The 11,872-nt window shown below is 45.9% G+C and overlaps 1 non-coding gene across 1 annotated transcript; it reads right to left on the bottom strand.

Moving 5' to 3' along the window:
* Nucleotides 1-2,441: 2,441 nt before the first annotated feature.
* Trnae-cuc lies at nt 2,442-2,513 on the bottom strand. The gene has a single exon. It is a non-coding gene; the product is annotated as a tRNA-Glu (tRNA).
* Nucleotides 2,514-11,872: the final 9,359 nt, after the last annotated feature.

Here is an 11,872-nt window from a genome sequence, read left to right as displayed (position 1 = left end):
CGTTCCTCACAGTTTTACTCGGCACATACCTGTCTAAAAAGCATTTTGCGATTGCCTTGAACTTTTTCCATAAACACTCAACATTGTCAGTGTCGGAACAGAAATTTTCGTTTTGATCTGTTAGGTAGTCTGAAATCTGCCTTCTATTGCTCCTGCTAAACAGATAAACCTTCCTCCCTTTTTTTATATTCCTATTAACTTCCATATTCAGGGATGCTGCAACGGCCTTATGATCACTGATTCCCTGTTCTGCACTTACAGAGTCGAAAAGTTCGGGTCTGTTTGTTATCAGTAGGTCCAAGATGTTATCTCCACGAGTCGGTTCTCTGTTTAATTGCTCGAGGTAATTTTCGGATAGTGCACTCAGTATAATGTCACTCGATGCTCTGTCCCTACGACCCGTCCTAAACATCTGAGTGTCCCAGTCTATATCTGGTAAATTGAAATCTCCACCTAGGACTATAACATGCTGAGAAAATTTATGTGAAATGTATTCCAAATTTTCTCTCAATTGTTCTGCCACTAATGCTGCTGAGTCGGGAGGTCGGTAAAAGGAGCCAATTATTAACCTAGTGCGGTTGTTGAGTGTAACCTCCACCCATAATAATTCACAGGAACTATCCACTTCTACTTCACTACAGGATAAACTACTACTAACAGCGACAAACACGCCACCATCGGTTGCATGCAATCTATCCTTTCTAAACACCGTCTGTGCCTTTGTAAAAATTTCGGCAGAATTTATCTCTGGCTTCAGCCAGCTTTCTGTACCTATAACGATTTCAGCTTCGGTGCTTTCTATCAGCGCTTGAAGTTCCGGTACTTTACCAATGCAGCTTCGACAGTTTACAATTACAATACCGATTGCTGCTTGGTCCCCGCATGTCCTGACTTTGACCCGCACCCTTTGAGGCTGTTGCCCTTTCTGTACTTGCCCAAGGCCATCTAACCTAAAAAACCGCCCAGTCCACGCCACACAACCCCTGCTACCCGTGCAGCCGCTTGTTGCGTGTAGTGGACTCCTGACCTATCCAGTGGAACCCGAAACCCCACCACCCTATGGCGCAAGTCGAGGAATCTGCTGCTTGTCTTGATGCTATGAACGTCAGTTAACACAGTTTAAGGCTAAAATGTTATTAATATATTTGTTTATTCAATTTTTTTATAGCGAACCGAACTTTGTGATGGTGAGTTGTACGGGTTTCTCCTTCACTTCAGATGATACTGTAGTTACGTCACTGATGGAGCCATCATTATGCTTGAGTTTCAAGCGACAGAATGAGTTTTCTGTAACACTGTTGTAGTGTCAGAAACAATTAATAATGATAAATACACATTTCGGAAAGAAATATAACAGTACTCAACTGCGATGTGTCTATGAGCAGTTATGTACTTCTGTTGTGTGTTGCAGAATTTTTTTTTTTTTAACGTATATAGACTTTTATTTACAAAATAACAAATTCGTTTTACAAAATACAGTTTACATTTTACTTGTAGAGACGAGACAATCCATTCTTTATTTTTTTTTCTGTTACTGTACTGTCCAGGTTATTATTTCATTTGGTATTTTTTTTTAATTTTTTTAATATTTTTCGAAAAGTCTGTCAGAGGTTTTTTTAGTTGTTTCTTGCACCGTTTATTGTTGTAGTTTAGCAATTTAGCTTTTCTGAGCCTTTGTACGCTACATTTATACGTATGGCAGAGTGAATATGGAGTAAGCATTGATTGTACGATCTAGTTTTTACAGAGAATAATTAATATATAAGAAAACAAAGTTATTTTATGGAATTTTACTTATTACTAGTTATGGTATTATTATTGTTATTATTTTTGTAGATGTTTTGAGTTGAGGATGTGCTCTATTCATTTTAAAATACTGTTGTGCTATTACTATCCTCTTTTTAAATCTTGTGTTAGAAAACAAGGGGGAGGCATTTTACGTTGGGTCTTGAAAAACGAGACCTTAGTGGGACATGCACTAGGCATGAAATCAGTTTGATAGAAATATTAACGAGTGTATCAGTTGTCAGCTCTTGTTTGATGGGTAAAGTGGTATCCATAGGGGAAACCCTCATGAAAAACTATCTTAACATATTAAACAATCCATGACAAAAGAAAAAGGACATTACTATTTTAGCGAATTATTAAACCTATTTTTTTTCGATTGAGCAAAGAGCAATACACTAGGGAGCATTATATAGTGCAATTTTAGAGCTAGTTTACTATCGGTGGTGCGTGAGAGTGAGGAAGGCTGAAAGGAGGAAGCTATTCGTGGTGGCAAGACAGACATATATAAGCATGTAAATCACTAGTTTGTTGTACTGATAGGCCTGTAATAGTTTTGTGGTACTCACAGTTTCGCACACCTCTCGATTGCACACGATGGAAGGTAGAAAAACAAAAAAACAAAAAAAACACAAAAGACAAAGGGACACTCGGAGCTACGGTACCGGGAATCGAACCCGAGCCTCCTGGGTGAGAGCCAGGTATCCTAGCCACTAGACCATACCGGAGATAGTTTGCAGTTCTACCAGCAACGTAGAAATTCTTAGGACAGACTGGCCTGCGTTACGTTAAACTGAACGTAAGAATGACGCCCACGGCCGACTTGTCGAATTCGGACGTAGTATATTTTTGGGCGGCGCGTGTCTGGGCACGGCAAACTGGCTTTCTGTGGGTCAGGAAGTATAAACATAGCGAGCAACCGGCAAGGAGGACCTCGTCATCACGAAGCAGGGCTGCCTCGGCCTACGATAGCTGCCATCTTAAATTGTTGTCTCTTAAAGGCAACACACTTCTAATCTCAAAATTAGCAAGAATTGATAATCGAGTGTTTTGTGTAAGCATACATAAACCTCTTTCGCATTCACACAGTCCACACATGTTAGTAAAAGCAGCTGTTTGTGCATCGAATCGGATATCGGATGACGACGATTCCCTCGTTTCGTCAGGTTTCGCCACTGTGATGCAGAAAAGGGTAAAAGAGAGGTGATGTGTGGTGTAAAGACTTCGTAAAGAGACGAGAAACCTGTTCTCTCATTAAGATACTCTGGGCTGAAGATATATCCACGTGATTGTTATAATTACTTCAGGAACATTACACAAACCTATTTCAATTTTCTGTTGCTTGCAACACCTACGATTGAAACGAATGGTACAATAGTACCATCAAACGAAACACTGTCAGCGGTACTACGATTTATCGCGTGCTGCAGAGACTATGAAGACTTCAAATAGGCATCTGTACACGTCTGCATTATGCAAGTGTTGACTTTTGCTTTCATCTCTTTTTGCCCCGGATTAATAATGACTTCGATTTAATTTTTTTCTTTTCCTCTCCTGTAGTTATGTTCTGGGAGAATTTATCTTTGTAATAACGAAATGTTTGCCTCTGACACCCTCAGTTGCTTAGTATTTTGTTATAAGTATGGAACCTACCTCTTTGCTCTACTGTGGTAGCAGCTTGCAACAAGACAAACTTTCCAGTAGTAAAATAAACTTATCCAGAAATTTTCAATGTTTTGCCTTATGTTGCATGAATAGTGTCCCCACGAGGACTGCATTACAACGCTCATTTGCTTATCTAAGCCTGCTCGTTGTTGGACTTAGGCATATTACACTGAAGCGCCAAAGAAACTAGTACAGGTATACGTATTCAAATGACAAAGATGTGTAAACAGACATGCTGCGGTCGTCAACGCCAAGTGTCTGGCGCAGTTTTTAGATCTTACTGCTGCTTCAATGACAGGTCATCAAGATTTAAGTGAGTTTGAACGTGGTGTTACAGTCGGCGCACGAGCGATGGGACACAGCACCTCCGAGGTAGCGATTAAGTGGGGATTTTCCCGTACGACCATTTCACGGCAGTACCGTTGATATCAGGAATCCCGTAAAACATCAAATCTCCTCCATAAAAGGGACCAACGAGGACTGAAGAGATTCGTTCAACGTGACACAAGCGCAAACCTTCCGCAAATTGCTGCAGTTTTCAATGCTGGGCCATCAACAAGTGTCAGCGTGCAAACCATTCATCGAAACATCATCGATGTGGGCTTTCGGAGCCGAAAGCCCACTCGTGTACCCTTGATGACTGCAGAACACAAAGCTTCACGCCTCAACTCGGTCCGTCAACACCGACATTGAACTGTTGATGATTGGAACCATGTTGCCTGGTCGGACGAGTCTCGTTTCAATTTGTATCGAGCGGATGGGCGTGTATGGGTATGGAGACAACCTCATGAATCCAAGGAACCTCCATGTCAGCAGGGGACTGTTCAAGATGGTGGAGGCTCTGTAATGGTGTGGGGTGAGTGCAATTGTAGTGATGTGGGACCCCTGATACGTCTAGATACGACTCAGGTGACACAGACATAATTATCCTGTCTGATCACCTGCATCCATTCATGTCCATTGTGCATTCCGACGGACTTGGCCAATTCCAGCAGGACAACGCGACACCCCACACGTCCAGAATTGCTACCGATTGCTTCCAGCAATACTCTTCTGAATTTAAACGCTTCCACTGGCCACCAAACTCCCCAGACATGAACATTATTGACCATATCTGGGATGCCTTGCAACGTGCTGTTCAGAAGAGATCTCCACACCCTCTTATGGATTTATGGACAGCCCTGCAGGATTCATGGTGTCAATTCCCTCCAGCAGTACTTCATACGTTAGTCGAGTCCATGCCACTGTGTGTTGCGGCACTTCTGCGTGATCGCGGGGGCCCTACACGATATTGGGCAGGTGTAGCAGTTTCTTTGGCGCTTCAGTGTAGCATGCGTGCAGAAGCTTGAAAGTCGATGAAGCCTGAGGCACTTTTGACAGGCCGAATAGTTACGCAGAATTACATTGCAGTCAAATATACTTGCTCACAATGGTTGGTCATTCATGCTTGTCAATCTTGCACTTGCGCGCGTGGTCACCTTGAGTTGGCGTGCAACCGACAGAGTGCTTTTCTCTCTCTATATCTCTCTCTCTCTCCACCAGCTGTTTCCTCTTTTCCAGCTGAGTGGTTTTGTTCTGAATAGAGTAGTCCAGTTAATGCGATACAGACACTACAGCAACAACTGTATATAAACGTCCTGTGTTACAGATGGGTTTATAATATTAGTCTGCGAAACATTGTGACGGAAGGTACTTTTAATTGCATGATGAAAGCTCATCGGGCTAAATGTTATGTTATATTATGTTAACCGGGAACCTAGAAACGACGGAGAGGTTCCGTCCCCGCCGCAGCCGCAGTGGTCCGCATCCCTACGACGACTACCGCAGTCCACTTGACCCCTTCGCCGCCCCACACCGAACCCAGGGCTATTGTGCGGTTCAGCTCCCGGTGGACACCCCCCCCCCCCCCCCCCCCAGGGAACGTCTCACACCAGACGAGTGCAACCCCTATGTTTGCGTGGTAGAGTAATGGTGGTGTACGCGTACGTGGAGAACTTGCTTGCGCAGCAATCGCCGACATAGTGTAGCTGAGGCGGAATAAGAGGAACCAGCCCGCATTTGCCGAGCAGATGGAAAACCGCCTAAGAACCATCCACAGACTGGCCGGCTCACCGGACCTCGACCCAAATCCGCATGGCGGATATGGTCTAAGACCACAGGCTTTAAATTCTCTTTGGAGAAGATTGTTTGTGTAGATTTTAACCGTTCCCGTTCTCTTTTTAATCTCCATGTTTTAAAACTAGGAGACACTGTTCTCACCTTTAAGGAAAACGTAAAATATCTCGAGCTTATTTTTGATGAGAAGCTCACATGGTTGCCACACCTAAAGGATCTAAAAGTCCGCTGTTTCAAGGCTTTAAACGTCCTTAAATGCGTCAGTCATAGGTCCTGGGGCGCTGACAGGGCACGTCTGCTCCAACTTTATAAGGCCTTGGTGCGACCTCGACTCGAATACGGATGTCAAGCTTATGAATCTGCAAGACCTTCGTATCTCAAAATGTTGGATGTGATTCACCATGAGGGTATTAGGCTTTCAACGGGGGCTTATCGCACGAGTCCAGTTGCTAGTCTATGTGTCGAGGTTGGACAGCCTCCGCTGTCCATTCGGCGTCTTCTCCTCGTGGTACGGCGAGCATACAGGGCCGAGTCCACTCCTATTTCGTTGGCGTCCAACACCTTTTCACAGCCGGCATTGGAACTTCTCTTCCGCCACCGTCCGAAGGCAACAAAGCCGTTTGGCATCCGTGCAAAGGAGAGTCTCGAGTCAGTACACCTGGAGGGCATTAAGGTCCTCAACCAGGGATGGAGTAGGGCATCTCCCTCGCTACTACAAAGGCCGAGATTACTTCTTGATCTGGCTGCTTACAAGAAGTATTGTACCCCGGACCACCTTTTTAAAATTAAATTTGTGGTGTCACCGCCAGACACCACACTTGCTAGGTGGTAGCTTTAAATCGGCCGCGGTCCATTAGTACATGTCGGACCCGCGTGTCGCCACTGTCAGTGATCGCAGACCGAGCGCCACCACACGGCAGGTCTCGAGAGACACACTACTACTCGCCCCAGTTGTACGGACGACTTAGCTAGCGATGCAACACTGACGAAGCCTCGTTTATTTGCAGAGAAGATAGTTAGAATAGCCTTCAGCTAAGTCAATGGCTACGACCTAGCAAGGCGCCATAGCAATTGATAGTTATCGTATGAAGCATGTCTCATCAAGAACGATGTATACAAATGATGGGTTAAAGTTAAGTATTCCAGAAGCTACGTACTTTTCTTTATAGCATTCATTACGTATCCTGTTTCAGACCTCACGCCATCCTGCGTGAGCTTATAGCTTGCATTTCGGCCTTCTCTAGCAATATAACAAAATTTACTGAGACTTTAGACCGCCATTCAGATTTTATTACTGTTTACACGGATGGGTCTAAACAGGGGGATTTTATGGGCTGCTCTGCTGTCTTTTCCGATACTGTGCGTAGGATAGAGCTCCCAGAGCAGATCTCAGTTTACTGTGGAGAACTGTTTGCCATTCTGAAAGCATTAGAGCATATGCAACGACATCATGGCAAGAAATTCATCATCTGCTCCGATTCCCAAAGTCCTCTACACGCTCTTGAACAGATGTACTCAGCAGATCGGATGGTGCAAGAAGTGCAGGACGCACTCCTGCTCTTGCAAAAGCAGGGCAAGGATGTAATTTTCTGCTGGGTTCCAGGGCACATAGGAATTCCTGGAAATGAACTTGCGGCTGCCAAGGTGGCTTGCTCCATCCCACTTCCTGCTCGCTGTTCCGTCCCCCTGGAGGCAATAACATCATTCGTGACTCGGAAGGTCATGCGTTGGTGGGAGACTCAGTGGCTGGAAGTGAGGGATAATAAGTTGCGAGCGGGGAAGGATTCAGCCCGACCGTGGCCTTCCTCCTTCCGACGACGACGAGCTGAGGAAGTAGCCCTTACACGGCTTCGAATAGGACATTGTCCATTGACACATGGTTTTCTGTTACGTCGTAAGGAGCCACCAACGTGTCACATATGTGGGACACAGCTGTCGATACGACATATTTTAACTGAGTGTGTTTTATATGCGGGTTTGAGGGAAGATTTAAGTTTCCCACCAGACCTGCCCTCTATTTTAACTAATAATGAGGAGTGTGGCTAGAGTTTTACGTTTTTGTGTGATGTCTGGACTTCTTCCCAAAATATTGGGATTGAGATCTTAATGTGCTGTAAAGTGGTTTGGTCAAACAATTATTTGTAAGTGGTGACCCAGCCACAGTTAATTGTTTTTGCCTGTTTTGTACTGGTATTTTATTTTTAGTTTTTTCTACCTGTTTCGATGTGCTGTGTTCAATCTTGAAGTTTGAGCATTTACAATTCTCGCAAAGACCGGCTCTGAATTGATCCGTGTTTAACAGATCTTGGCAGCACTCGACAACATTTATTTTGGGAACGGGCGCTGATAACCTCGTTGTTGCGCGCCCTAAAACACTAATCATCATCATCGTGCCGGGGACCGTCGCTCCTTCCCACCCGGAAAGCCGTGCGTTAGACCGCACGGCCAACCGGGCGGGCCAGGGGCGAAATGTTAGTAACCGGCTTAAAACAGGAATCAGTACAGTACGATGGATCGTGGTAGAGACGTGACAGAAAGACAGATAGCAGCTCTCACATTTGGCCGCGACCATGATCCCTCTGCGAATGAAGTTGTTCGATTTGTTCTCGTATCAACGTCTGCTGTCCAATGTGTCTACGAGATATGATGTGCCAGTCGCAGCCAAGTAAACCACCGTGAGAATAGTGGCTTTAGAAAGGAACTGACCTAGGCAGGTCGGAGACGAATGCCACTGTCTATCGGGACAGTTGCATTCAGGAAACGCTGCTGTCAATCAGTGCAGGTCCATCTCAACATTGCGAGGGCAGCTGCACTCAATGGACATTTGGAGTAGGGAAAGGTGAGGTTTCGTGAATAATTTCAACTTTTTGGGCCCCAAAAGGAGAGTAAATACGTAATTATGCGTTTTAAGTTGAGTTTCTTTTGATTAAGGAATATATCTTCGAGAACTGGTCCGCCTCATTGGAAATAGCAAAATTTAAAATTTTGAAACGACGAAAAAATTAAAAGTTGTTGGCTCTATTTGTTTTGTAAATGAGTCTACCTGAATCAGTGTAAACTGTCACACAGCCGCACACAATATGGAAGATTATAATTTTAACTGTTCCAGTAGATGTTACGTGCATTTCGCACAGCCGACTTGGACATGACCAGCATCCCCCATATAACTTCATGAAACCACGCTTTGCACTCATCACACCTCAACCATCCCCCTTTGTTCACATACACTCCTGGAAATGGAAAAAAGAACACATTGACACCGGTGTGTCAGATCCACCACACTTGGTCCGGACGCTGCGAGAGGGCTGTACAAGCAATGATCACACGCACGGCACAGCGGACACACCAGGAACCGCGGTGTTGGCCGTCGAATGGCGCTAGCTGCGCAGCATTTGTGCACCGCCGCCGTCAGTGTCAGCCAGTTTGCCGTGGCATACGGAGCTCCATCGCAGTCTTTAACACTGGTAGCATGCCGCGACAGCGTGGACGTGAACCGTATGTGCAGTTGACGGACTTTGAGCGAGGGCGTATAGTGGGCATGCGGGAGGCCGGGTGGACGTACCGCCGAATTGCTCAACACGTGGGGCGTGAGGTCTCCACAGTACATCGATGTTGTCGCCAGTGGTCGGCGGAAGGTGCACGTGCCCGTCGACCTGGGACCGGACCGCAGCGACCCACGGATGCACGCCAAGACCGTAGGATCCTACGCAGTGCCGTAGGGGACCGCACCGCCACTTCCCAGCAAATTAGGGACACTGTTGCTCCTGGGGTATCGGCGAGGACCATTCGCAACCGTCTCCATGAGGCTGGGCTACGGTCCCGCACACCATTAGGCCGTCTTCCGCTCACGCCCCAACATCGTGCAGCCCGCCTCTAGTGGTGTCGCGACAGGCGTGAATGGAGGGACGAATGGAGACGTGTCGTCTTCAGCGATGAGAGTCGCTTCTGCCTTGGTGCCAATGATGGTCGTATGCGTGTTTGGCGCCGTGCAGGTGAGCGCCACAATCAGGACTGCATACGACCGAGGCACACAGGGCCAACACTCGGCATCATGGTGTGGGGAGCGATCTCCTACACTGGCCGTACACCACTGGTGATCGTCGAGGGGACACTGAATAGTGCACGGTACATCCAAACCGTCATCGAACCCATCATTCCACCATTCCTAGACCGGCAAGGGAACTTGCTGTTCCAACAGGACAATGCACGTCCGCATGTATCCCGTGCCACCCAACGTGCTCTAGAAGGTGTAAGTCAACTACCCTGGCCAGCAAGATCTCCGCATCTGTCCCCCATTGAGCATGTTTGGGACTGGATGAAGCGTCGTCTCACGCGGTCTGCACGTCCAGCACGAACGCTGGTCCAACTGAGGCGCCAGGTGGAAATGGCATGGCAAGCCGTTCCACAGGACTACATCCAGCATCTCTACGATCGTCTCCATGGGAGAATAGCAGCCTGCAATGCTGCGAAAGGTGGATATACACTGTACTAGTGCCGACATTGTGCATGCTCTGTTGCCTGTGTCTATGCGCCTGTGGTTCTGTCAGTGTGATCATGTGATGTATCTGACCCCAGGAATGTGTCAATAAAGTTTCCCCTTCCTGGGACAATGAATTCACGGTGTTCTTATTTCAATTTCCAGGAGTGTATTTAGGGCGTTAATATTAGAGTTTGCAGAAACTACAAAGTATGTTTTATTGATCCGACTCAGCTTCAGGTGATGATAAAGATGAATCCTCTTCTGGACTTTTTCTCTGCCTCGTGATGACTGGATGTTGTGTGCTGTCCTTAGGTTAGTTAGGTTTAAGTAGTTCTAAGTTCTAGGGGACTGGTGACCGTAGATGTTAAGTCCCATAGTGCTCAGAGCCATTTTCTTTTGGACTTCATTGTTTGTCTTGAACATTCAGCGCATTTCTGCAACCTTCGACCGTCTTTCTTTTTCAGTTTTCAAAATGCAATTTTCTCTTCTCTCTTGTAAGACGGAGATGAGCTGGCGAAGTCAGATGGCAAGCTGAATTTTTCTCTCTCCGCGCACGTACGGTACCCGTGTCGTTGGGGTTAGCAAAACTGAATAAAATAATGATGATGATGATGATGATGGTTTCCTGAACTATGACTTCCCGAAATCTTGGAGTTGCAGGGCGTGGATTTATGTGTGATACCGTGGTAGCAGGGCGGTACTTATCAATGAGGGATGTCGACAGAGGAAGGAATTTGCGTTATTTTATTTGGTTGGAGTTGAAGGGGAAAATTCGTATGCACTCCACTCCCTTCACAGTGTTCACTGCATTGGACAGACGTGGAAAATTTTACCGAAAACAAATTTTGTAGTGGAGGCTGAGTAGTTATTGTGCATAATTAGGCTACTGAAATAGTTTAATAAAGAAGAAGTAATACAGATTCAGAAAGTTCCCGGAAGACTGATTCTCGTAGCCCAATTACGTTATTATATTTTAAGTGTAGGCAGTTGCTCAAATTTGTAACAAGAGTTGTTCTGTTGACCGACTTAGTTGGTGCTATACAACTGGTAGTGGAAATATTTATAACCGGCATTCATGCTGTGTTTCAATAACAACCTTATTTTAAACAGAATTAAGAAGTTAAAATTTTCTAGGTTGTTAGGCCGCGTCATATTTCTTCAGACAATAGACGTTCCGACCCCTCTGCTGGGATCTTCTTCAGGTCTTCTGGTGCCCCTTATAGATTGATCACTCTCAAAGAACAGTGTCGCCTTCTCATGTATAGGGGAGTTTTCCCCGCACTTGTGCTGGAGAAGTGGGATTATTGGTTTGAAAAGTCTTGGGCTACCATTGGTCGGCCATCGTCATTGGATGGTAAAGAAGTTTTCCCGCGCTAATGTCGAAGAAGGGAGGCTTATTGGCTAAAACTTCTGCGACTGCCATTGGTGGGCCAACATCATTGGTTAGAAAGGTATTTTCTCGCTTTTACACTAGCTGTGAGTTACTGCCCGAGGCGGGATTCGAACCTGCGACAGTAGCGGTCGCGCGGTTTCGGACTGCAGCGGCCGGCCGAACCCAAATTGATCCGCATCTCCGGTTAATCCACATCTCCTTCACTTGTGAATAGTGCTGGAGAACCATTGCCGCTAAAATTGTTACTAGGACTTAAATGGTGTCAGATTGGAGGAATAATCTACTACCAGCCATTTCTGAGCCCGCTGACTTGATGCTCACATTGAATAAAGTGACTGGTGAGGCTGTGTACCCGGGAGAGCTTGTCGACGCTTTTGAAAATATTCCAGGATGCTCAGACATAGGTGTTAATGAGGTAAATGTTAATGTGCAGT

This window comes from Schistocerca americana, chromosome 9 (genome assembly GCF_021461395.2).
Source record: "Schistocerca americana isolate TAMUIC-IGC-003095 chromosome 9, iqSchAmer2.1, whole genome shotgun sequence".
NCBI lineage: Eukaryota > Metazoa > Arthropoda > Insecta > Orthoptera > Acrididae > Schistocerca > Schistocerca americana.
The sequence above is the reverse complement of the archived record's forward strand: the minus strand, read 5'-3'. Positions and strand labels throughout refer to the sequence as shown.